The sequence below is a fragment of the Bidens hawaiensis genome, unplaced genomic scaffold, assembly GCF_021521415.1.
Source record: "Bidens hawaiensis isolate Kalapana, Puna unplaced genomic scaffold, B.hawaiensis_p1.1 tig00050785_1, whole genome shotgun sequence".
In the NCBI taxonomy this organism is placed as follows: domain Eukaryota; kingdom Viridiplantae; phylum Streptophyta; class Magnoliopsida; order Asterales; family Asteraceae; genus Bidens; species Bidens hawaiensis.
Genome location: NW_027499115.1, coordinates 79,235 through 104,744, shown reverse-complemented (window position 1 = coordinate 104,744; position 25,510 = coordinate 79,235). Strand labels below are relative to the sequence as shown.

The window sequence follows — 25,510 nt, the reverse complement described above, 5'->3', positions numbered from 1 at the left end:
GATGGTCGGGTAACGGAACGGGTTTGCTAAAGGAGTAGTATTTTAGTTTGTTTTTGAGTTTGGTGGTGAAACAAGTGGTGGAAAACAAGTTATATATAGGTTTCGGGCATCAAAAACCGGTTCCAACGGCTATATTACCGTTGGAACCGGTTCCAACGGCTCTATTCTCTCTCAAAAACCGGTTCCAACTGCTATATTACCGTTGGAACCGGTTCCAACGGCTATTTTGTGTCTCAAAAACCGGTTCCAACGGCTATATTACCGTTGGAACCGGTTACAACGGCTCTATTCTCTCTCAAAAACCGGTTCCAACGGCTATATTACCGTTGGAACCGGTTCCAACGGCTATTTTGTGTCTCAAAAACCGGTTCCAACGGCTATATTACCGTTGGAACCGGTTCCAACGGCTAATTTGACCAATGTTTGACTAATAAAAAAAACCGCCGGAACCGGTTTTTTCGGGTAGGAACCGAACCGGTTACAATTAAGAACCGGGTTGGAACCGATGGGGACATACAAATAGGAGAACCGGGTACGATTTTCGGGTACAAAAATACCCAAACCGGGTATTGGGCTAACCGGGTAGGGACTGGAACCGGTTCCGATTCGGTTCCACCAGTTAGGTTCCGGAACCGGTTTTTTTGTGCACCTCCAGAGGGTGGTGGTTAAAACATTTCATCGGTTTTGATCAACTTTCCTTTTAAAATTGGAAGTATTTTGAATTCCACTCAATGTGGGATTTCATTGAAATTCACCTAAATTTCAATAACATCTCTTATTCTACCGAACACGGCATGTCGTCGTGAGATTTAAATTACAGTTTCTTTTAAGGGTTTGGATCAAATAAAAATAAAATTAACATACTAAACGTGAGATTCAAGTAGAGTGATTATATATACAAGTACAGTAATTATGTAATTACATATGTAATTACATAATTACTGTACTTGTATATGTAATTACATAATTACTGTACTTGTATATATAATCACTCTATTTGATTCTCACGTTTAGCACACCAATTTCATTTGTACGTTAACCTTCCCCTTCTTTTAATTATATGAATTCTATGAAACAAACTTTTTCCTTAAGAGAAAATTTTAAAAGAACTCTTCTAATGTATTATTCCTCTAATTTGGTTAAAAAAGGGTATTTAATGTACAGTATGCCATAGCCCTTTTTTTTCATGGATGGGCAAGATGGTTTCTTATTTTTGCACGTTAATAGACTCTTTCTTTTTTTCTTTCTGTTTTTAAAAGGGAATCCTAATTCTTATCCATATATGTCTGTGTTTATATATATGTAGGGTGAGTTAAATGAATAAATAGTCTTGAACCTACAAAGTGTATGTAGCCACCCGTAATAATTACCTGACCAAGCTTCTTTAGGTGTATTTTATATCCTTACGTAATAATTAACTGCATCACGACTTGCACATCATGAACCATACTACCTTCCATTTTTGTACATTCTTCATTGGTCATATCTTTCAACAACTCAATATCCTTTTGACAACCGTATCATGTCAAGCTTCAATCGTGGATCCAAGATAACCACAAACTCGAACAACATATTTTTCTTATATTTATCATCAACATACTTATCAAATTTATGTTTCATCAATGATACCATCTTCATAAATCAAAGAGATCCTTATTCTTTTTAAACATATATCATCTAAGGTATAAAAAATGTCCATAACCCTAGCATATAACTCATGAGCTATCACATATGTTGAACAAGAAATATCAATTGTTTTAAGTTTGAAAACTTCTAGTAAAGCTACCATTTTTTTTACCATAGTTCCAATGATATTGCTCAGGAACTACAAAACTCATTTTTGAAAATTAGAAAACTTATGAGCATAACTATAAAAAGCCTTATCAAATTTGGTACCCCATCTAACATCTCATAGGTGTTGTTCCACCAAGTGCAAACATGATAACAAAGCTTTAGAGTTTACTTCTTTGTTTTTTCACTAGCACAAGTTTTAAACTTTGAAAGCTTAGCAGGTGATTGTCTAACATATTTGACCGCATTGCGATACAATGAATAGTTTAATCTTGTGCTTTCAACTCGTCTTTCACAATTAGGCTTATTATGTGGGCTTAACATCAGACATGTAGATACTTACCGTTACTGCGTTACGGAATAAATTTGGTAACCTACTTTCCAGTTCTCTAATTGCAATGTCATTAGAGGAGGCATTATTCATATTACACATTCTATTATCCATTCATCAAAACACCTCTAGAGGCGTGATATTCTCACCCTTATGAATATCTATTGGTTTATGGTTGATTATTTCTTATGATAAACCCACTTATTATCAATAAAAGGTACTGCCAAACACTTGGTTGACACGCTGGTTTGAAGTCACTTGTCCATTGTAAAAGACACTCTTTGTTTGTTTTTAACAAAAGGTTACTTTAACTTTCTTTTTCTAAGAATTGGGCTGCCGTCCACCTAAAGGGGATATTAAACCTCAAACAAAGGGCTTCCATAAATTCCCTATACCTGTCATGTTCGGCAAAAGGAAATGAATGTTTGTCCACAATGATCATTTTGATCAGTAACCTTAACTTTTACGGTATCGAACTTCCATGTTTTCAAAGTACCTTTACCATTATCACCTTTACTCGTAACCATAGTACCTTGACGTGTCATTTATTTTCAGGATTTTCATAACACCTAGGAATATGCTTATCTAATGAAGACATGCATTTGATTCGGAGTGTGCACACATAACACTTTCTTATAGTAGGTGCACTTTCCTTTACTAAGAACATCCATTTATATTTCTTCAAAATGATCCAAAACAAAAGAAGAGGTCTTTCTTTTCTTGGATTGTCGTTTCACTAGGTATATGTTGTGGTTAATATTGTGAATCCATATCTATATAGCTGAATAACCCTAGACGAGTTTATGCCATTTGTGAACAAAATACTAATAACACTAATCAGATGACCAACAAGAGCATATGATGATATGAACACAGCACACTGAGATTATGAACCAGCCATCAACCCTTCACAGTTTTTAACAATATAAACACTTTTAAACCATAAAGAAAACGAATTGAGATTATGACGTATGATTCATACATGAACAATGATTATGTGGTATGATTCATTATGAGTTTTTATAATTGATAATAGTTCAGACTATTACGCTTCAGAAGTACATGAAAAACTAGTAACTGGAGATTAATCATTTTACGGTACTTCGACTTTTCATATATACATACATATACATATACATATACATATATATATAGAGAGAGGGTAAGGATCCTAAGAGAACCCTTTGCAAATTGAGAACTTTGAGAACCATTTTGAACCACTAAAAACACCTTTAAAAAATATTTAAAAAATCATAAAACAAAAAATAATAAAATTTTTAAAAAAGTGAAAAAAATCAAAATTCTTATATTATCTTTCCGGTTTCATTAAAAAAAATAAAAATAAAATAAAATAAAATAATAAAAAAACGTCGTATTATACACATATGTATAATTTTATATAATATTTAGTTACGTAATATAGACATATGTACAATATCATTTATCTTAAATTATACACATGTGTACAAAAAAAATATGTACATGTACATATATGTATATATTATACAATTGTGTATATAATTTAGCTAAACCGAGTTTTTTTAATGAAACCGGGATGATAAAATAAGAATTTTGGTTTTTTTTTTAATTTTTTTGATTTTTGTGTCTTTTTTTATTTTATGATTTTTTTTTATTTTTGGGTTTTTTATAGTCCAAAATAGTTCTCATAGTTCTCAATTTCAAAAAAATTCTCTCATGACCCTGATCCTATATATATATATATAATGGGCCGCGGAATTTTCCTTCTATATTTCTATTAGTTATTAGTTTTAAGTAACAACTTCAAAATACGATTTATATTTTAAGATCACATAATACATTAACATATTTAGTTTTAATTTTGGTACACAGTATGAGATCGATTTTAGGTAGTCGCGGGGTGTCTAATAATACGTACCATATCCATCTCAGATCCGTGACAATTTGTGTAATTAATCTCATACTCAAACATGTGCCCGATCACATCCCATTACCCGTTGGCCGTCTCAAACATCTCTGCCCGCGCCATCCCTATTGCCATGAAGTTTAAGAAGGGTCAAGCGCTTCCGAGCCTTCACGCTTCCAGCTACCAGGAGGCGGAATGGTTCGCGAAGATATCCCGGGTCCAATCTCCGGTTTACCGGTTTGCGGAGTCCGGGATGGTGATGCTGGGGATGAGCCGGGTATGGAAGGATGCGTCCCGGTTTCCCATCCTTCTCGAATACGGTTTGAACTCTATTCCTTATGGTATGTCTTGTCTTTTTTGCTGATATGAGTCTGTCTTCTAACTGCTTTTCTTTCAGAGGGGAACAATTTGGAGTCGCTCCTGTACCCGCGGGAAGCTGACGGTCCCGTGCGGGTGGGTACTCGTGCTCTTGACGAGAACGAGTTGCCCATCCTGGAGCAAACGGCGGATCGGTTTGTGGAAGTCTATCCGCTAGGCCACGAGATCCTGAGCCAACGGCGGCCAGGTAAGGCGATACTCTATCCTCAACCCCTCAATGCTGTACCCGCTGCTGGAATTCCTGACATCCTGTCTTCTTCTGAGGAATCCGCAGATGGTCCTCCGCTGGTGCGGAAGAGGAAGGCTGCCGGTGGGAAAGGGAAGGAGGCGGCCTCCACAGCTGATCCGGTGCTCCTATCTGACAGTGAGTCAGATAATGAAGAGGTGGCGGGGCACCCCGGTGGTGAGAAGACCACTGCTCCGGAGGCTACGACTGTTACCTCCGGAGAACCAACGACGACGACGGTGACCGGCATCAAGAGACCGGCTCCATCGGGTTTGTCCCCGCCTGTCCGTACGTTCAGGCTCAAGAAAACCCGTAAGTACAAACATCATTGTTTTTGTAGATTTAACATACTTCATAAATTTATTGTTTTAACACTTATCTTCTTGTGCAGGCGTGGATGTTGACGCATTCCCGGGTGGAGTGCCTAGTAGTACCTCTCCGCCGATGACGGTAGGCTTGGTCAGCCTACCTGAGGCGTCGACCCAAGCGCCTGCGCCTGGTCCCGCTGGTTCAGTTGCTCACTCTGAGCCGACTGTTCCAGCCGAGTTTATGCCACCGCCGGCCGTGAGTGCGATTTTTACGGCGTCCTTCACCGAGCCGGCGGTTACGATTGCTGCGGATTCTGCGGCAGCGACTGCGGCGGCTGCCACCATGCCCCCGCCACCGGCACCGATGGCCGGCCCATCAGGTACGCATGGGAGTACTCGCCAGTCTTTGCCACCTTCCCATCTGCCTGACCTTTTGGATGGGTTTCCTTTGGGTTCAGGTGATGGGTTCGGCGGTTATCGGCCTGTTACAGACCCTACAGGTGCGTAGGGTTTCTTTGGCCCCTTTTTCACTTTTATTTTTTATCATCTTTTCCTAACTGCTTTTTTGTTTTTTGCAGTGTCGGATTCCAATGAAGTGTATGTTCCGCGATGGAACATACGCCGAGGAACAACCCTTCGTACCCCTGTGGAGTGCGTGGACTGGGCTCGCCACGCTGCTCCTCATGGTGCGTTGGGGGAAGCCATGGCTAGCTACCAGGAGGGTAGGCTAACCAATGAGCTTCGGGTTCTCCAGGCCCGGATGCAGCCGCGCGTCGAGCTGCTTTGTCGTGAAAACGACAAGTTGAAAGCAGCTCGCGCCAAGGACGTATCTCAGGCGCGTGCTCTTCGGGAGGAGAACCAACGATTGACCGCAGCTGCTGCGGAGAAGGAGAAGGCCTTCAAGGCCCTCGAGGTTGACGTTCAAGCGCGACTCGAGGCCCGCTCCAAGGCTGCCCAAGCTGTTAACGAACAGCTTCGGCTGGCTAAGGAGACTGCGAGGAACGCGACTGAGAGGGCTACCAAGGCTGAAGCCGTTGCTGAGCCTTTACGCATGGAGAACGAGGAGCTCAAGGCCCAATTAGAGGCTCTCCAACGTGCTCATGATGCCTTGGCCATGGAAGATGCCAAGAAGCTCCAAGAGATCCTGGACCAGAGGGGTGTGCTTGACCACACCGAGCGGAAGCTTAAGGGCGTTGAAGAGGCTGCTGCAAAGGAAGTGCTTCTTGCCAATCTTGCTAAGAGCGAAGCCGAACGCGCCTGCACCCAAGCTCTGGTTGCCAAGGAATGGCTTCTTCGAGAAGCGTTGCCTCAGGTATTTTAGCTTTACGTCTTCACGCTTTCCTTTGTACATAGAAAAGGTGTTTTGACACTTATATTTTCTTTGTAGGTTGTGCATCGAGTCTTCTCAGAGACTACTTATGATGATGCCATGAGCGCAGCCCTCAACGCTTCTCACGAGGATGGGGAACGGGCCGGCTTCCTGCTTGGTCTAGGGTTCGTTGAGAAAGGCTTCCCGCCTTCCAACTTCCCTTTGTACAATGTTGATACTGAAGCCATATACGACCAAGCAGTAAATCAATACGCCGCCTTCCCGCATCCAGTGGTGGAGAAGGTGAACCAAGTAGCTGCTGCTGATGATGGGCTAGCTATCCTCAAAGCTTTCCTTGAACTGCCACGCTCTACCGATGGGGCTGGTCCAAGTGGAAGTGGCCCTGAAGCCTGATCCTGAAGATCCCTTCCCACTGCTAGGATAATTTTAGCTTGTATTGATTTTTTTTTCTTTTCGTAGGCGGGTAGTTACCCGGCCATTCTTGTAATAATTCATTTGTGAAATATTAATCTTTTTGCGTATAAGATTGTTATTTCCTTCTTTGGGTTTCTTGCTTTATAAACTTATGACTTGCATACTTAGTTTAAATTAGCAATTTTCCAAGTGTAGAATAAGTTAACCTGTTGAACGTGGTTGATAATAGGTGTGAAGTTTTGCTTCCTCTTTCGTGATTGTGCGGGTAGAACCGTCACTTGCACTTAGTAGGATGGCGAAACTTTACCTTTATCTGACCTGCGTGTAGGTTTTCCTCATCTTTTGAGGATAAGTTAACCTTTGAACGTGGTTGATAATAGGTGTGAAGTTTTGCTTCCTCTTTCGTGATTGTGCGGGTAGAACCGTCACTTGCACTTAGTAGGATGGCGAAACTTTACCTTTATCTGACCTGCGTGTAGGTTTTCCTCATCTTTTGAGGATAAGTTAACCTTTGAACGTGGTTGATAATAGGTGTGAAGTTTTGCTTCCTCTTTCGTGATTGTGCGGGTAGAACCGTCACTTGCACTTAGTAGGATGGCAAAACTTTAACCATATCTGACCTGCGTGTAGGTTTTCCTCATCTTTTGAGGATAAGTTAACCTTTGAACGTGGTTGATAATAGGTGTGAAGTTTTGCTTCCTCTTTCGTGATTGTGCGGGTAGAACCGTCACTTGCACTTAGGATGGCAAAACTTTACCCATATCTGACCTGCGTGTAGGTTTTCCTCATCTTTTGAGGATAAGTTAACCTTTGAACGTGGTTGATAATAGGTGTGAAGTTTTGCTTCCTCTTTCGTGATTGTGCGGGTAGAACCGTCACTTGCACTTAGTAGGATGGCAAAACTTTACCCATATCTGACCTGCGTGTAGGTTTTCCTCATCTTTTGAGGATAAGTTAACCTTTGAACGTGGTTGATAATAGGTGTGAAGTTTTGCTTCCTCTTTCGTGATTGTGCGGGTAGAACCGTCACTTGCACTTAGGATGGCAAAACTTTACCCATATCTGACCTGCGTGTAGGTTTTCCTCATCCTTTTGAGAAATTTGTTTTGAACCGTTCGACGCGCGGTTGTCAATAGGTTAGTGTTCAGTTTCCTTTCATGACTCATGCGGATAGACCGGCACTTTCATTTAATGGGATCATTGAACTCTTCCCCTTTGACTGACCTGCGTGAAGGTTTTTTCCTGTTATTGGGTTTGTGCGGGTAGGACCGCCTTCCCACGCAACGACTTCACGTAATGTGAATGCCGTCACCCGTGTTGCATAGTTAACCGTTCGACGCGCGGTTGTTGATAGGTTATTGTTCAGCTTCCTCATTATGATTCGTGCGGATTGACCGGCACTTTCATTTTTGGGTGCTGAACCTTTTCCCTTCAACTGACCTGCGTGAAGGTTTTTTCCTATTATTGGGTTCGTGCGGGTAGAACCGCCTTCCCACGCAACGACTTCGCATAATGTGAATATCGTCATATTAGTGCAGAAAAGTAAATCATCAGCTTCGATGTTCTAAAGAGAATCATTTCCATTAGAAGTTGCTCTTGGCCTTCTTTACAAATTGGAATTGATTTACATGTAAACTGTGTAAATGAGCTCCCTTCCATGTTGGGATGGGAGTGCCATCGAGCCGATACGCACCTGGTTCGGGATCTCGTTCTTTACGCAGCATGTAGTCTCGATATTGAAGCTGGAATTTTTATTCTTTTCCCCCGCTGGGGTTCTACACGCACCCGCCTGCTCAGCCTTTATTGCGCCACGAGGTGCGCGAGCGTCCCATCTCTGACAAATGCTTCGACCATGTCTTTTACGTCTATGCATTCTTCAGTGTTGTGGCCTTTTGTCTTGTGAAAGTCACAGTATTTGCTCCGATCAGCATCGTGACGATGTCGGATTATTGGAGGCTTTGGCCACGGGAGCTCTTCAGTGGCGAATATCTCAGTGACGCTTTTGGTGAGTGGCGTCCATCTGGAGTTTCGGTGCGGCTGTACATTATCCCTTCCGCCCAATTGATGTTGCAAGCCGGATGAGGTGTCAAAGTTTACCCTTGACTGCCAAATGCCTAGCTTCCGCTTTTTGTTTAATCGGGCGGTGAGGACATTGTCTTCTCTCGTCTTCTGAGTGTAGATGTTTGTGCTCTGTGGGAGATCTCTACCCAGTTGCTTCTCCGTTTCCGCATAGCGTTTTGCTGCTGTCATGATGGCATCCCATGTGGATGGCATACCATCTTTACCCGTTAGGGTGCGGATGAGCTCTGGGTCATGCGCGCCCTGGATGAAGGCTGCGCGAACAAGATCTTCGCTGATATTGCCCAAACTTAGCTTCTTTGAGTTGAAGCGAGTGATGAAGTTTGGCAGAGATTCATCTTCTTCTCGTATGCATTTGAGGATTGTCCATTGCTCCTCGGTATACTTCCGTTGCTGGCTGAAGTGTTGGCTAAACTTCTGCTGGAAGTCTGCCCAGTCGTAGATGTGGTTGACTGGTAGACGATCAAACCAAGCTCTAGCAGCCCCAACAAGCGTCATTTGGAACATGTAGCACCACGTGGGTTCCGTCCAATTGCTGACGGTTGCCCCCGCTATGAACCTGTTCAAATGATCGTCTGGATCAGATATACCGTCATATGTGCCTATGTTAGGCATTTGTTTGGCACTCTTTGGGGCGATTGCTTCTGCAATGTCCCTTGCAAACTTGGACGTTCCTGCATTTGCAACGTTTGGTCTGAACGTTTTGGAGAAGTCTCGTGGACTTCCACCTGTGCTTTTTGGTTTGAAGGCTTGTCCAAAATGCCTTTTCGGTTGGGATTCCATTTCCTTACGCTTCCCTTTTGCCCTATGGCGAGGGTTCGCGTCGGAGTCGGATTCCTCCGAGTCATCCTCCCAGTATTCGAATTCTTCGGCCTGTTGTACGGAACGCAAGCGTTCGTTCAACTCGGCCTGGAATTCCTTTTGTCGTGCCTCCGCCCATGCCTTGACTTCATCGAGAGTTTGGCGGGGGAGTCTTCGTTTCTCAACCTGGGTATCCGTGGATCCCAGTAGGCGATCATTTACTGCACTTGCCCCAGCATGAGTAACTGGGGTAGTGTTCGTAAAATTTACTTCACTTGCCCCGGCTTGGGTAACCGGGGTAGTGTTTGTAAAAACTGTGTTACCGGTATTCCCCCCAGTAGCTGGGGTTGTGGTTACCGGAATTTCTCTAACCATCTTTGTAGAAGTTTGAAAAAACTGGAGAAAAATGTAGTTCTAGCTTTATGCACGGATGGCGCCAATGAAGAAACACTAACCGAACCCCGGACAGATTACTGGTAACCTGGGGGTTAGATAGATGTTTCCCACGAGGGGTTAGACCCTGAGAAGATGGTTCTTCTGATAACCTGCAAAACAGACACCGTGAGCTCGTCACTGAGAAGGGGGGGTTCCTCCTTGTGACCACCCTCCGGCGTGAGAATCAGACTAGATTGCTCTTTAAATATAAAAGTATATTAAGAGATTGCTAGAGCAGATATCAGGTATAATATGATGATAATCCGATAAGATATGATAATACAAGATAAGATGAGATGGTCATACCATTTGTGGTATTTATAGCCGAAGGTAGGTTTCCAAGGAGGTATGGCCGGCTGCAACAGTGTTCCTGTTCCACCAACAGTAGCCTACGCACGTGCCCTGCTGGTAGTTGGTGGGTAGGTAGCGGCTGACAGCGACCAGACCTGCTGTATACTATTCCTTTTCCACCAACTGTCAGCTACGCACGTGGTATGACAAGAGTTGGTGAGTAGGCAGCGGCTAATAGTGACATACAGTGTAGGAGCATGCTGCTCGCCATACTGTTGTCTATAAGCTGTCGTATCTTTAGTCAGATCTTTTTCCCATACCTCGTCAGGTACAGTACAGAAGATCTTCCTGTATCGTACGGACTGGCTTATTTGGGCGGGAGTATTCCCCCTCCCGCCCTTGTGCGGGATTGTTCCCGGCTTCGCTCATTCCTTCAGGTGACACTGAACGATTGAGAGCTAAGTGCCTTGTGCGTGTAGCCTTGCTGCGCGGGTGGTCTTCCCTAATGGCTTGTATCCGAGGCAATTTGTGTAATTAATCTCATACTCAAACATGTGCCCGATCACATCCCATTACCCGTTGGCCGTCTCAAACATTTCATGTAATTTTCTATTTTTGTCTATCCATAAGTTAAATTTAGCCTTGAGATAAATGACTAAATTACAATAGAGTATTTGACCTATTGTCAAATTGATTCTTCTTTAGACTTTTGTCACCAAAGACGACTACCGAACCAAAACTACCTCTAATAAATTTATGAACATTTATTGAACAAAGAACTTTTTGTCAAGATCGATCCTACAATGCGACCCCGGCCTACCAACTGTTGCTCAGCCAAAATCCTCATTAATTTTCAAGCCTGGCCTTTTATTGTTAACTTGGACTTTGGCCATAATTTGGAGTGCTTGAATGGAATTCATAGATTGTGACCCGTAGAAAAACATTAATATGTCACGTTTTTAAAGAGCTAGTGATTTAAAAAGCTAGTATGTTTTCAAAATTTTATCAACATAACATCACTTTCGCAAGCCTTTTTATTTGTTGGGAGTGCTTGAATTGAATTCACATGTTTATATTTTTCATTTTGGGTTTGTTTTTGTTCTTGTTGGACCATATGGGGTCTAACTTATGTAAAACTTGAGTTAATTAACTACAAACTAGAATTTTTATCTGATATGACGAAATTTTCCTCCTTGTATCGACGCCATGTTGTCGCAATACCCATAGCGACGACGTTTTGTCGCCATTGATGTCGTCACCTAAGTGTTGACGCTAAAGGTCCAAGTTGTCATCGCTATAGGATGGTTTACAACGATGACTTGTCGTCGCCATAGGGTTTGTCGCTACTTTTCTGGCAAATAAAATAAATATTAGCGACAACATATTGTCGCTATAAGGTATTTATTATTTAATAAGATAAGTCCACCTTGTAGGGACATGTAAATAAATAAAAATTGAGAGCTTATATATACATATATAATTTTACAAACCAATACCAAAGGATACATGTATATACGTAAAACATTACGTGTAAATGCAAATTTCTTTAAAAGCACTTGCATTAAAATACATACATAATATTATTAGTTTCCTATTAAAATAAATAGGGTGCCTACGGTGGAGAGGGGGGGGGGAGGTGGGTGATGTCTGTGTGAGAGAGAGAGAGAGAGAGAGAGAGAGAGAGAGATGAAGGTGGATGGTGTTGGATTGTTAAACTACTGCACACTCCACCCTATGGCAACGACGTGCCATATGTATAGGGTGGGTCAAAATGCCGTCAGTCCCATTTATTGATCAATTAAAAAAATAGATATTATTAGTTTCCCAATGGCAATATGTCTTCGTCTTAGATGGTCCATGATGATGACGGGTTATTTAGTACAGAAAATGAAAGGAAAGAAAAATTAAAAAGAAAATTTCTTATAGTGACAACGTATCATTGCTACAATGTTTTCACTTGACGTCTAATTTTTTCTCTTTCTCGTTGTACCTATGGCTAAACAAAAAATTGAACCCTATAGCGACGACATGTCATTGCTAAAGGTGACCTATGTGTACGACATGTGTCATTGCTATCAAGTCCGTCATATCAAATTGAATTTCTTATAGTGTAAGATGTCTTGAAACATTGTTTATGAGGACACAGTCGCACTCACACAGAGCGTCAAGTTCCACTTTTGCAAATGTATGAGAGTTTTTATAAATCTATTGACACATATGGGAAGATCTTTGTTTGACATTACTTTACTCAAAAAAATGTATAATTTCATCACTAGTTTAGAATACTTATTTCGCGAGTGTTAATGTAATATACTTTTCCGGCCAATATAAAACAAGTTATGAGAACTAAGGTATTTTCCTGATTTACAGTTCAATGAAAAGTTAATTATTGCAAGTGAATATGGTTACTTGCAAGATAAAGTCTTTTTGGGTAGATATACTTTCATAAGCGTGTAAGAAGATGCCGGTTGCCAAATTTCAAGAACATTGATACAAAAGAACCACAAACAAGATCGAACATTCTAAGGAGTTTCATATTTTATAGAAAGATAAGGATAAACTTTGATGAGAGATTTTAACCCCAAAATATGGTTTATTTTGAAATCGCTAAAGCCAACATTTAGGAAGAGCTTTGCCCAGTCTTCTTCGCTCCTTTCTTTTCCAACGGCCAAAGTCATCATAAGCATATCAGAGAGAAGTTGAGTCTCGAGCAAATCTTTCTCTCCTTCATGGACCTTCACAACCATGTCTATGATGATTAACTTTCCTCCATTTTCCTTGCTTGGAATCTGTCCCTGCATCGCTTCAGTATCTTCATGCATTCTTCATCACTCCAATCATGTAAAATCATCTTTTTTTTTTCACAAAAGAAAACATAAATAATCATCAAAACTTTATGATTGAATAAGTTTTCAAAAAATAAACTATTAGTTACATGTAATAATCAAAATAGGATACCTTAAGCAAAACCGCATCAGCATTAGGAATAGCATCAAACATGTCTCCACCAACATAACTCGAGTTCTTACTCCCAACCAAACCATTAACTACACGAGGAAGATCAAAACAGATGCACCTAATATTGGGAAATTCTTTGGCAACAGCTTCGGAAACAATCCCAGCACCACCACCAACATCAACAAGGGAATCTAACCCTTCAAAAATGCCCTTACAATGTTTAAGAATGACACTTGTAACAAGCCGTGAATCACTAGCCATCGCTTCATTGAAGAGCTGATTAAGCTTTGGCTCTTTACTTGCCATATCCCTAAACATTCTCCCGTGGGTTGTGTAAAATGGGGTGACATCATCGTTTTTGAACCATTTGCCCATGTCTTGAAATGGATCTAAGATCATTGGATCCATCGCAGCTAGCAAAAGGGGCCTAACGCTTAATGGCTCTTCCTTTAGAAGCAATCGAGAAGCAGGGGCTAGCAAATAGCCTTCTCCTCCCTCCTCGTCACTGCCTTCGGGTGTGGTGGATATACTTTGTTTCACAAAGAAACCAGAGTGAACAAGGATGCGCATAAGCCGATAAATAAATTAAAAGGAGTTCTTTCCTGGTTTAAGGCAAGGGCTTCAACTAACTCAGAAAGCAACATTGGTGAACCATGGTGATGGATGATATCGGGTATCTCTAGCTGAATTGCACAATTAAGTGACATGGATTTTATAAAGCTTAAAATATGGTTCCATATGTGAGCTTGAGAATGAAGTAGCTGATCTTTGGATAACACACTATTTTGCATTGCCATCTCACAGACAATTTGGCATGTGAACATAATGACCTTGTCAATATATAGAAAACAAGCTCTGAAGAGATATGATTGTGGCGGACTTGCTCTTTGCAATGCGGCCCACAAGAAAGGGTATTTTTCAAACGAATCTCCGTTATGTGCTTTTTACCTTTTGTCTAAACCGAACATTCAGTAAATCGTTCAACGACAAGTTGATTTATGTTTGTTCGTTTAATAAACGAACGCATGGACACATGGATTTTATTTTTCTCTACTGGACATGGATTTTGTTTATTTAATTAAAAGAACAAACATGGACACATGACTCGTTCGTTTACTTTTGTTTGTACACGTTTGTTCGTTAACATTAGTTTATTTCCGTTAATAACGTTCATTTTAATATTCACTCAAATTTGTATATTTTGTTCGTGACAAAATGTGGTGCGCGAGCCAGGGGTTTTACAACCGTGGGCCTTCGGGCGATGAATTTCCCCTAGAATTTGTGGTGGGCTAGATCACAGGCGTTGTATACGATTGCGGCGTGGATGACCTTTTGCTGATGGGTATACTTAGGTGGCGTACGCTTGTTGAACTTAACTAAATCGAGCAACTTGAACAAAACCGATATTTTTGTGGTAACTCGCCACGACTCTTTCAATATTATCAAGAACAAAAGGCACACAAATTACAATAACTCTGAACCTCTATTTATATAAATCTTTCCTACTCAAAAATTAATTATTAATAATACTCAAACAATTAATAAATAAACTCTATCTCTAACTCTAACAATTAGCTCTACAAATATTATCATTATCTCTTTTCTTCTCTTTCTTTTGATTGATCTCTTCCCATAAATATATATTTTACCCTCTTCTTTCTCGGTTTAACCATTCAGCTCTTTTACTTGCGAACTATTACGATTAATCATTTATTCATCCCCTTAAACCTAATGAGTTCCACCTAGGAATATGAAGAAACACGGATCCAATCCCCAGAGATGGGTCCTGGATCTAATGAGTCCACAGAGTAAAATACGATAACCGCTACCAAGATATGAGTATAATTTCCCAAAGTCCAATGACTAGAACCTGCAAAACAGACACCATGAGTCTCGTTACAGGAAGGACAAGAGGGGGAGGGGTCTTCCTGTAACCACCCTCCGGCGTGAGAATCAGTAACCTTCGTCGAGGATAAAGTACTGAAGTAAATAGACTAAGTGTAGTCAGAATGTAGGTGAGTGAATGAATACCTCATACCGTTTGACAAGGTATTTATAGCCGAAGGATGTAGGAAGGTGATTGGACCAGCTGTCCCTCTTCTAGAAGGTCTTTTCTAACCGCCTGGACGCGTGTCCTCTTAAGATAGGTTGAGCTATACGTCCCATGTGCATGGGTATAACAACCTGGACGCGTGTCGCCCGATGATAGGACGGATTGCACCCTGGCCATGTGCACGATTATAACAACCTGGCCAGGTGTCCTTTGTTCATTGGTTGATATGTCACGTATTCCCCAAGTAAGAATCGTGAACCTTCTTCTAGAGAGTAGTTAATTGGCGACAACTGTCCCGCTGGCATTGTTTTCCAGTTGTTTAGGCGGACAGATGTCTTGCCCTGCGGATGGCTTTTGAGGGTGCCAGGATGCTTCCGCGCGTGTTATGAGGACGTTCTTCCTCTATCGTGATATGCGGGTGATCCAAATGTCCCGCGGGTGGCCTATTAGAGGCTCCTCTGTGACCCGTGGGTGGTACTTAAGGGTATTTGGGTCTTTTTGGTATCCTACCTCTATAAGTCCCCCCAGTCTAGTGTTTCTTCCGTGTGAAATCTTTATGCGGGTGAAATTCTGGACTTAACGTGTGTTGGGGATTTTTGAATTAGGTAGAAAATATCTTCTGTTGGTATGGATAATCATGAAAAAAGGACAAGTTGACTACTCGCAGGCGCGTGAACAGATGATGGAACGTTTTTGACGGTTGTCACTGTACCCGACTGTGCAACTTTTTCTCTTTTTTGAATTTCCCGCGTGACGTGGCAGTCACTGATTGGGCGATGATTTTCTCTCTCTACTGTTCATATCCCATCACATTAATTGCGATGGGTATAAATACGGAGAGACTCCATCTATTCGAAGTTTTATCACTCTTTTCTTCTGATTATTTTCGTAGTTTCTCTGAACTTTTCATATATCTTTCTTCTATCTTATTAAATTCTATTATAATGTCGAACGTTCAGACTGAAGTTGATGAAATAGAAGTTTCATGGGATTACTTGGAGTATGAAAAATTACTGGAAACCTATGGTATTCCACCTGAGTGGGGACCGGAGTTCCCTTCCCCTGGTTTTATCGCCAGTTTCCCACCGCCTGGGAAAATGGCTGTGTATGCTGATTATTTTGTTTATGGGAATTTCCGTTTTCCTATAACAAAATTTTTCGAAAGGGTTTTGACTGGTTATGGAATCCATCTATCTCAACTACATCCGCGTGCTATGATGCGAATTCGTCACTACAAATTTGTATGTATAGCTCGTGACATGGTGCCCCATTTTGATCGATTTCCGGTTTTTTACCGTCTCGCTAACCGTAATGGCTGGTATACCTGCCAAGGAATTTCGACAGGAGCATTGGGTATGAAGTTGAAAAACTGTCCACAGACTGGCGTTGCAAATTTTTTTGGATATCTGAGGATGTGGTACCTTTGACCATGTTTCGTCGCCCTGTGAATTCTGCCCTTCCGGACGTTGTCACAGCTGCTCATGAAGGTCGTGAGTGGTATCGTGTTCTTACCATGGAACCATCACCCATGCGTGCTTTGCCAGAAGAAGCTTTAGTGTGGGCAGGCATGAGTCGGTTGTGGCCAACGGCGTTTATGGAACCCATTTTTGCATATCTGAATGAGCGTAAGTTGTTTTTTGTTGTCTCTTCTCTTCCTTGAATATTTTTATGATTAAGTTTCTATCTTTTTCAGGTCGAAGTTCTATGTTTAATGCTCTTTTTGAGGACATGGGTTGTGTTCGTAAAAGCGCCCGCGAGGCGGGAGATCAACCCATTCTTGAAAAAACCAAGCCCCAATTTCTTTTTCCGAAGAAGGTTCGAGCTGAACCTGTAATTTCGGATGCCACCTTTGAAACAAGTGCGTACGTTCTAAACCCTCCTCCAGTTACTGCCATTACTCCCGACGGAATGATTGTCATCTTATCGTCAAGCGATGATGATGGCGATGCTTCTACGTTTTCTGTTCCTGAAGAGGAGGGAGACTCTGATGAGGATGCTTCTGAACTTTCCTCTGTCTCATCTTTATTGGCAGAATTGGAGAAAAAGAGAGCTTTCTTAGCTTCTCAAGTGGGTCGAACAGGTATGAAGGCTGCGGATACTGTGGCGGGACCGTCGAAGAAAAAACGAAAAATTCACCGTCCGAAGAAGCCGCAGTACAGCCTTGCCGACCGCATTGATACTGTCGAAGGTGTGTGTTAACCTTTAAGTATTGTGTCTATATATTTTTATTATACACTTTTTTTAAAGAGTGTTTGGCTGAGTATAAATTTTTATGCAGATCCGTTAATCTTTAGTGAAAACATATCAGAGAAGATGCCTACATTAACTCCACAAACTGAGAAACAATCACCTCCTCCTCCAGGGGGAGGGGCGGAAGATGAACCATCCGCTCTACCTAGTGATGCTGATATGAAGGGTCGTGCAACTTCTCCTTTAATTGAGATTTTCGTGGAAGAGAGGATGCCGACTCCTCTTATTGATGTTTCAGCGGAAGGACCCATCAACCAGGCTGAATCTGATACTCGCTTCGATTATCTTTTTCTGACTGGGAGTGTTATGGGAGATCAGCAAGACAATCCTGTTGTGAATGAGGAGGATTCCAGGACCGAGGAGTTTCCTTCTCGACCTCCTCCACAACAGCCTTTCTCCACCCCGGCCCGTCTTAAACCTTCAGGCTCCCGTAATTACGGAGATACGAACCTGGGTGATAAACATGATCTGTTTGTCCCTCCATGGGACATTACTAACGGGTCCCGGTTTTCTAATCCTAGAACCTGTATGAATTTTGTTGAGCATTGTGCGCCACCTGCTGAGATGACGTATCAACGTGACCTTTCCCGTCACGACCTTAATACGAACATTGCTTATCATCTGGCTAATGCCTTGGCTGGTAGCCAGGAGGTCTTAAGTGAGTGGCGCACTTTAGGCGGGAAGGTGGGAGAAGCTCGTCGGGTCGCTGAATCTGCAAGGAAAGAAGCTGAGGAATATCGTATTGCTGCCCAGACTGCTAAATGGAAGCAAGCCGACGCGGAGAATGCTCTTAAGAGTGAGCAAGATCGCAATGCTGACGCTGCCCGCCGATGGAAAGAAGCTTGTGAAAGGCAAAATTCTGTTCTTGAAGCTGCTCGGGCAAAGGCTCAAAAAGAGAGAGATGATTAAGCCCGGGCTCAAGAAGCAAACTCGGTTTTAGAAAATCAAGTGACCCTTCAGGGCACTCGAATCCAAGAGCTTGAGGCGAAATTAAGTTGCAGAGGGAGCAAACTGAGCTTAAAGACAAAAGTGCTGTTGAGATTCAAACTGCTTATGACTCTCTCTTGCGGGCTTATGAGGAAAAGGCCACGGAGTCTCAAGCTTCTCAAGTGCGAGCTGAACGCGCGGAGCGGGACCGTCAGTGGTTCCTCACTCGAGAGGTTGATGCTGTAAGTTATACTTTGACGCTCATTGCTTAATCCTCATTTTTGTTAATGAAAACTTATATTTTTACCCCGACAGGTCGTCCGCCATATCAAGGGAAGTAAGGAGCTTAATGACAGTTTTGCCAATCTGATGGCTGCTTCTTCTTCACTTGGACGTGTAATGGGTTTTCATGAAGGAATGAATTATGCTCAAAGCAACCGCACATTTAAGGATCATCCGCTCCATGGTTTAGACGTCAAACAAGATCGTGTTAAATGGGTTAAAGAGCATGACGCTTTGGTCTTCCCTTTACAATATATGCTTCCAGAGCTTGCTTCCGCCGATGACGGCGTACAACATTTGAAGAACTATCTTGGTGAAGAATCTGAGGATGATTCTTCGGAAGACACATCCTTGAAGGCTCCGGAATACCAAACGGCTTCGGTTTCTTAAAATAGTTCAAATGTTTTTTGTAATTTGCAATTGTTCTTTCTCCTTCTGTAATTATTTTCCAGATAATTAATGAGAAAGAGCTTTTTGTCTTTTTTGTGAATATTCTACTTGTTTGACGAAAATATCTTTAGAAGATATTTTTGAAATTTACAATGTTTTTAGAGTGTTTGAAAATTTGGATAACTATGTTGACTTGGCGGAGAGAGAAACTTCTTGAGGACAACTGACAAGACTTGTATGACGTCGTTGACAGTCTGTTTGCACTATCTTGAATTTCCCGCCTGACGTGTCAGTCATCTGGTGGTCCGCGGTTTCTCTCTCCTCTGGCACTTTATGGATCGCATTAATTGCGATGGGTATAAATATACCATTTGTGATTTCCATTTAACTTTTATCACTTTCAGATTTCCTTTCTTCCAAACACTTAAGACTTTACAATACTTTATGAGATTTCTTCATCTTCTTCTACTTAAATGGCTAAAGAAAAGAAAGGTGCTCCTGCTATCAACGAAGTTGTCGTAGCCCTTAAAGAAGAAGATTTTAATGACGTTGTTCACGTATATGGGTTGGCTACCGAATGGGAGCCAGAACATCCGGCTAGTGGTTCCATTGCTACTAGTCCTCCTCCGAAGAAAATGGTTGTATACGTAGACCATTTTACGACAGGAAACTTCCGGATTCCGGTGACGAAGTTTGTACAATCAATCTTGACGACTTATGCGATTCATCTCTCACAGATCCATCCCTTTGGGATGCTGAGGGTTCGACATTTTGAATTCTGTTGTCAAGCTCACAACCTTGAGCCCTCTGTTGGCATGTTTGCCGTTTTCTATAAAATGACCCTCCGCGATGGATTGTACAGCTTTGCATGCATCGAGAAGAGGACCATAGGCACGGAGTGGATCCGTATCCTTCATGGTTGGAAGCCAAAGTTTTTCTGGATTCGAGAGGATGTTATTCCTTTCTCGATGACGAAATGCAAGGCGGAAGCTCCCATGCCTGTGGTTCCTGCCTCCGCTCATGAAGATCTGTCGTGGTTTAAGACACTGACTTCGACCCCAACTCCCATGCGTCCCATTCACGAGGGAGCAATGGTGAGTGCGAGGATGAGCCGATTGTGGCCATTTCCTAAATTGGAACCATACTACGAGAAGACCGATAAGAGTGAGTTTGTTTATTATCTCTGTCTTTTTCTTAATGTATGAATAATTTCTAACTTATTTATTTATTTGTGTAGGTGAAGGTTCCGCCTTCAACACTTTATTGGACCAAGAAGGGGGGATGATGGTACGTCGTCCGATTGATCCGAGAGATGGCCCCTTTTTGGATCGGACGTGTAACAATTTTTTGTTCCCTACTGCCCTTCGTCCGGAGCCGGTGGTCTCCGAACCGATGTATGCCAAAGGTGAGAAGTACGTTCAAGAAGCCATACTCAAAGGTGAGGGCATTCTACAACCCCAACCTGTAACTGCCATTACTTCTAGCGGAGTGATTGTACTCTTTTCGTCTAGCGAGGAGTCATCATTTTGTGAAGAGGTTTGTTCAACTGATGCTAATAAAGTTGTGGACTCAACTGCCCGTCAACGAGCCACGACTAGTCAGGTAGCAGGTCAAGATGGTATTGATACTACTGCGGAAGTTAATGGTCCAGTGCCTGATGATGTTGCCGCTGAGGGTAAGCACCCAGTTGTTGATGCGAACGTTTCGAGGATGGCGTGGAAGCGCAAGGTTAATCCGGTCAAGATTGTCTCAAAGAAGAAAAAATCCAAGAAGACAAATCCTGCCGCCTTGGAAGCGTGTTTGGATCGACTTGATACAGACGATCCTTCGTTAGGCATGTAACATCTTTTTTATTTGTTAGCTGCTGTGGGTTAGAATATTTCTAACCCATTATTAATGTTTTTCAGTGAACCTGGACAACCTTTCTGAAGGTGTTTCTGGTTTGAAAGATTCACCTCTTCGTCCGCCACCACCACCTCCTAATACTGCTAAAGATCCGGTTGTTGTGGCGGATGACACTCATTTGAAGAATAAGGAAGTCGACATTTCTGAACATGCCAAGATGTCGCCTTCTTATAATGTTCATCACTTCAGGGACCAAGGGGGTGTGAGCATGTTTCCCCATGCTCCTCGAACTTCTCCAGATCCTCAGGAGGAAGATCCCGACCCGCATCAACCAAGTTGGTCTTTACGTCGGGATTCTACATTCCGCGACGTGGACCTCTGTTCCGAATTTTTGCGGGAGTGTCCTCCTCCTGGTGAGAAGGAGAGACGTTGCCGTAGTATTCGCCAGGAATTGTTGAACTCCCATTTTTACTATTTGGCGAATACTATTTCCACGAACCAGGAAATAACCAGAGACTGGTTGGTGATGAACGATCAATGGGACGAGCTGGCGGCCACTGCATCTGACGCCAAAGAAGAAGCTCTTAAATCTATAAACGAGGCTAGAGAGGCCAGCCAGACTCTAGAAGCTGAGAAGGTTGCTCGGTCTACTGCTGAGGAGTCCAGGGTTGTTCTCCAGGAACAATTGGATGAACAAGCCAAACTGGTGGAGGCCCTTCGAGCTGAATCGGTGGCCAAGGATAAGCGTTTTTCCGACCTTAACGCCAAAAATCGTGACCAAGCCTTGGAGTATGCTCGCCACAAAATGGAGCTTGTCCGGGCCAAAGCAGATCGAAAATGGCTACTAGCGGAAGCCATCCCCAAGGTATGTATCTTACACTTATCATAAATAATCTAAGTGTTTAAAGTTATTTATGCATAATTGTTTTAACAGGTCATTGTCGATGTTCGGGCTAGTGATGAGCTTGGGAACTGTGTTGCTGTTTTCTTAAAAGCTTCTAAACAAGCTGGCCGCCAACTGGGTTTTCAAGAAGGTTACCAGTTTGGCTCGACTTCCAGGCTCCCTGAGGAATATGTCTTGGCTGGCCAAGATACTGCTGCCATTCTTATACAGAAATCAAAGGATTTTGATTCTTTGAAATTTTCTTTGACGGAGCAGATATCCGAGCTTGCTGACAAGGAGGACAGCATCCAACAGTTAAAATCCCTTCTTGATCTTGATGAAGAAGGTGCGGGAGGCGAAGGTGCGGGACATAACGATGTCGCGCCATAGATAGATTTGTCTTTTCCTTTTTAATTAAGCTCTTCTATGTCTTGTAATCCCTTTTTGTATGAATGAAGAAGGCTTATTTTTGTATCCGGTACACTTTGTTTATTTTTCATAATATAAGTGTTTGGAGGATCTTTTTTGTGTACTAATAAAGGATTACGTAACAATAAAAGATTTAAATGACTGAAATAGAAATTTCTATAACTGAGGCATAAGCCAAATTACAAGAAGTGAAATTACATAGGTTGTGAACGTCAAATTAGGCACGCATGCCAAAAAGGAAGAACAAACTACATGTAGCATTTCTTTAGTTGGGCTCCATTTCAAGTTCTGGGGATCTCAGTCCCATCCAACTTTTCTAACTTGTAGGCACCTTTGAATAAAACTTTCTGGATTTTATAAGGTCCTTCCCAAGTTGGGGCCAACTTGCCCGGAGGCTTCGTTATTGCGGAAGACAAAGTCTCCCGCGTCAAATTCACATCTTTGGATCCGCGAGTTATAATATTTTTGCAACTGGCGTTTATAATTATGCTCGCGGATCGATGCCAACTCCCTTCTTTCTTCAAGGAGGTTGAGGTTCATCCGGAGTTCATGATCATTATCCTCAATCATAAGAACTCTGGCGGATGGGATCCCAATCTCGGCCGGGATCATGGCCTCTGTGCCATAGGTTAAACTAAAGGGGGTTTCGGAATTACTGGAATTCTTTTGAGTGCGGAAGGCCCATAATACATGGGGTAATTCATCGACCCAACCCGTCCTTTTAGTTCCTAATCTTGCTTTAATTCCTTCTTTGATGGTCCGATTAGTTCTCTCAACTTAGCCATTTACTTGCGGGTCGGCTACAGATGTGAAGATTTGAGAAATATGTAGCTCTTTTAACCATTCTTGTAACCCACTGTCCGCGAACTGAGTTCCGTTATCGCTAACGAGTTCCAGAGGAAGACCAAACCGGCATATTATGAATTCCCACAGGAATTTCTTAACACTTGATGCTGTTATAGAAGCGACCGGTTTAGCTTCTACCCACTTTGTGAAGTAATCGATGGCTACTATCAAGAATTTGACACGTCCAGGGGCTTCAGGGAAAGGTCCCATTATGTCAATCGCCTATTTCTGGAACGGCCAATCCGAAGTAACTGGGACTAACTCTTTCTTTGGTCGTAGCGTATTAGGGGCATGACGCTGGCATGAATCACACTTTCTGATTTCTTGCACAGCATCCAAATGCATTCCTGGCCAATAATATTCAACGTTCATTAGTTTTGCTACCACCATGAGCGGACCAGCGTGAAGACCACATATGCCTTCATGAACCTCTCTGATCAAATAGTTCGCGTCCTCAGCATCCACACATCGAAGTAGTGGTCCGAGGAAGGAACGTCAGTATTAAGCACCGTCATGTATTTGATAGTTCAAGGCTTTGTGTTTTATCTTCCGGGCCGCTATTTTTTCTTTTGGGAGGATTCCGGATGACAAGTAAGATGTAAAGGGTGTCATCCAAGATTCCGCTCCGTTTTGAATTACCAAAACTTGATGTTGCATAACAGACGTGCGATCCAATACTTTGACACGTATGCCTTTAGCAAAATGTTCGAAGTCTGTCGAAGCTAGTTTGCTAAGAGCATCCGCCGATTTGTTTTCGCTTCTCTTAATATGAATGACTTTGCATGAGGAAAATTGAAGCATTAAATCTTTGCCTGTGATACGTATGAAGCCATGACATCATTTTTTGCTTCATATGTACCATTGATCTGTCCCACAATTAACATGGAATCCACCCGGGCTTCCAAATGCTTAACCCCAAGATTTTTGGCTATCCGTAAGCCTGCCAAAAAAGCTTCATACTCTGCCTCATTGTTAGTACTTTAAAAGTCTAATTTTATGGCGTATGTAAACTCATGGCCTTCGGGATTGACTAGCCTGAGGCCTGCGCCAGATCCTTCACTGCTCGAAGCCCCGTCCGTAAATAAAGACCAAATCTGTCCCAATTCCGGAGGTGCTTGGGGTTGCTGCTCAATCAAACATTCTTTTTCTTTGTGGTGCGGGACTTCTGTTACAAAGTCCGCCAACACTTGCCCTTTGATAGTTGGCCTAGGTTTATATTCTATCGCGTGCTCACCTAGCTCGATAACCCATTTGGCCAATTGCCCAGACAATTCCGGTTTACTAAGAACGTTCTTGAGCTTGTATCCGGTTAAGACATTGATGGGATGCCCTTGGAAATATCTGCGGAGACGTCGGGCGGCATATATCAGTGCCAAAACAAGTTTTTCAAGCATAGAGTATCTTGTTTCTGGGTCTGATAGTGTTCTGCTGACTTAGTAAATCGGCGTTTGAACGTTCTTTCTATCTGTCAGAAGGACAGCCCCGATGGCAATGTCTGAAGCCGATAAGTATAACGTTAAAGGTTCTCCTGCATGGGGTGATGTTAACATGGGCAATTCCATCAAACATTTTTTTAATCTCCAAGAAAGCTTGTTCCGCTTCTGCGGTCCATTTAAATTGTGCTTTCTTGAGGCAGTTTCTTAGTGTTGTGATAAAAGGATGAGATTTGGCTGCATGGTTTGCCAGGAAACGATTCAAAGCAACCAATCGACCATTGAGTGTCTGAACTTCCTTGAGGGAAGAACGAGAAGGCATGCATGCTACAGCTTGAATTTGTCTGGGTTGGTTTTGAAGCCCGCACTCATGACAATTACTCCAAGAAACTTTCCTTCCTCCATTCCGAATGAACATTTGACTGGATTCAGCTTCATGTTAATGCTCTTCAAGGTTTCAAATGTCTCTTCAATATCTCTTAACATCTGGTCTTCCTCAACACTTTTAATTACAAGATCATCCATGTAAACCTCCATATTTCTACCAATTTGATCTTTAAACGCTATGTCCATTAATCGTTGATATGTGGCTCCTGCATTTTTCAGTCCGAAAGGCATCATTTTATACAAAAGGTACCTTGATCGGTACGAAATGCTGTTTTGTCTTCATCGCCCGCTGCCATGCGAATCTGATGATAGCCTTTGTAGGCATCCAGGAAGCATTTAAATTTAAATGGTGCCACATCATCAACCTTGAGGTCTATTTCCGGCAAAGGATAACAATCCTTAGGACATGCTTTATTTAGATCTTTAAAATCTATACACATCCGCCATGTCCCGTTGCTCTTGGGGACGATAACTGGGTTAGCGACCCAAGTCTGATAACGGATTGAACGGATGATCCCAGCTTGTGAGAGGTCTTGGACTTGCTCATTCATTGCCTTT

General features: G+C 42.3%; 1 pseudogene; it reads right to left on the bottom strand.

The window, feature by feature from the left end:
* Positions 1–12,791: 12,791 nt before the first annotated feature.
* LOC143598751 (trans-resveratrol di-O-methyltransferase pseudogene) lies at positions 12,792–14,070 on the bottom strand (annotated as a pseudogene).
* Between the last annotated feature and the right edge of the window lie 11,440 nt (positions 14,071–25,510).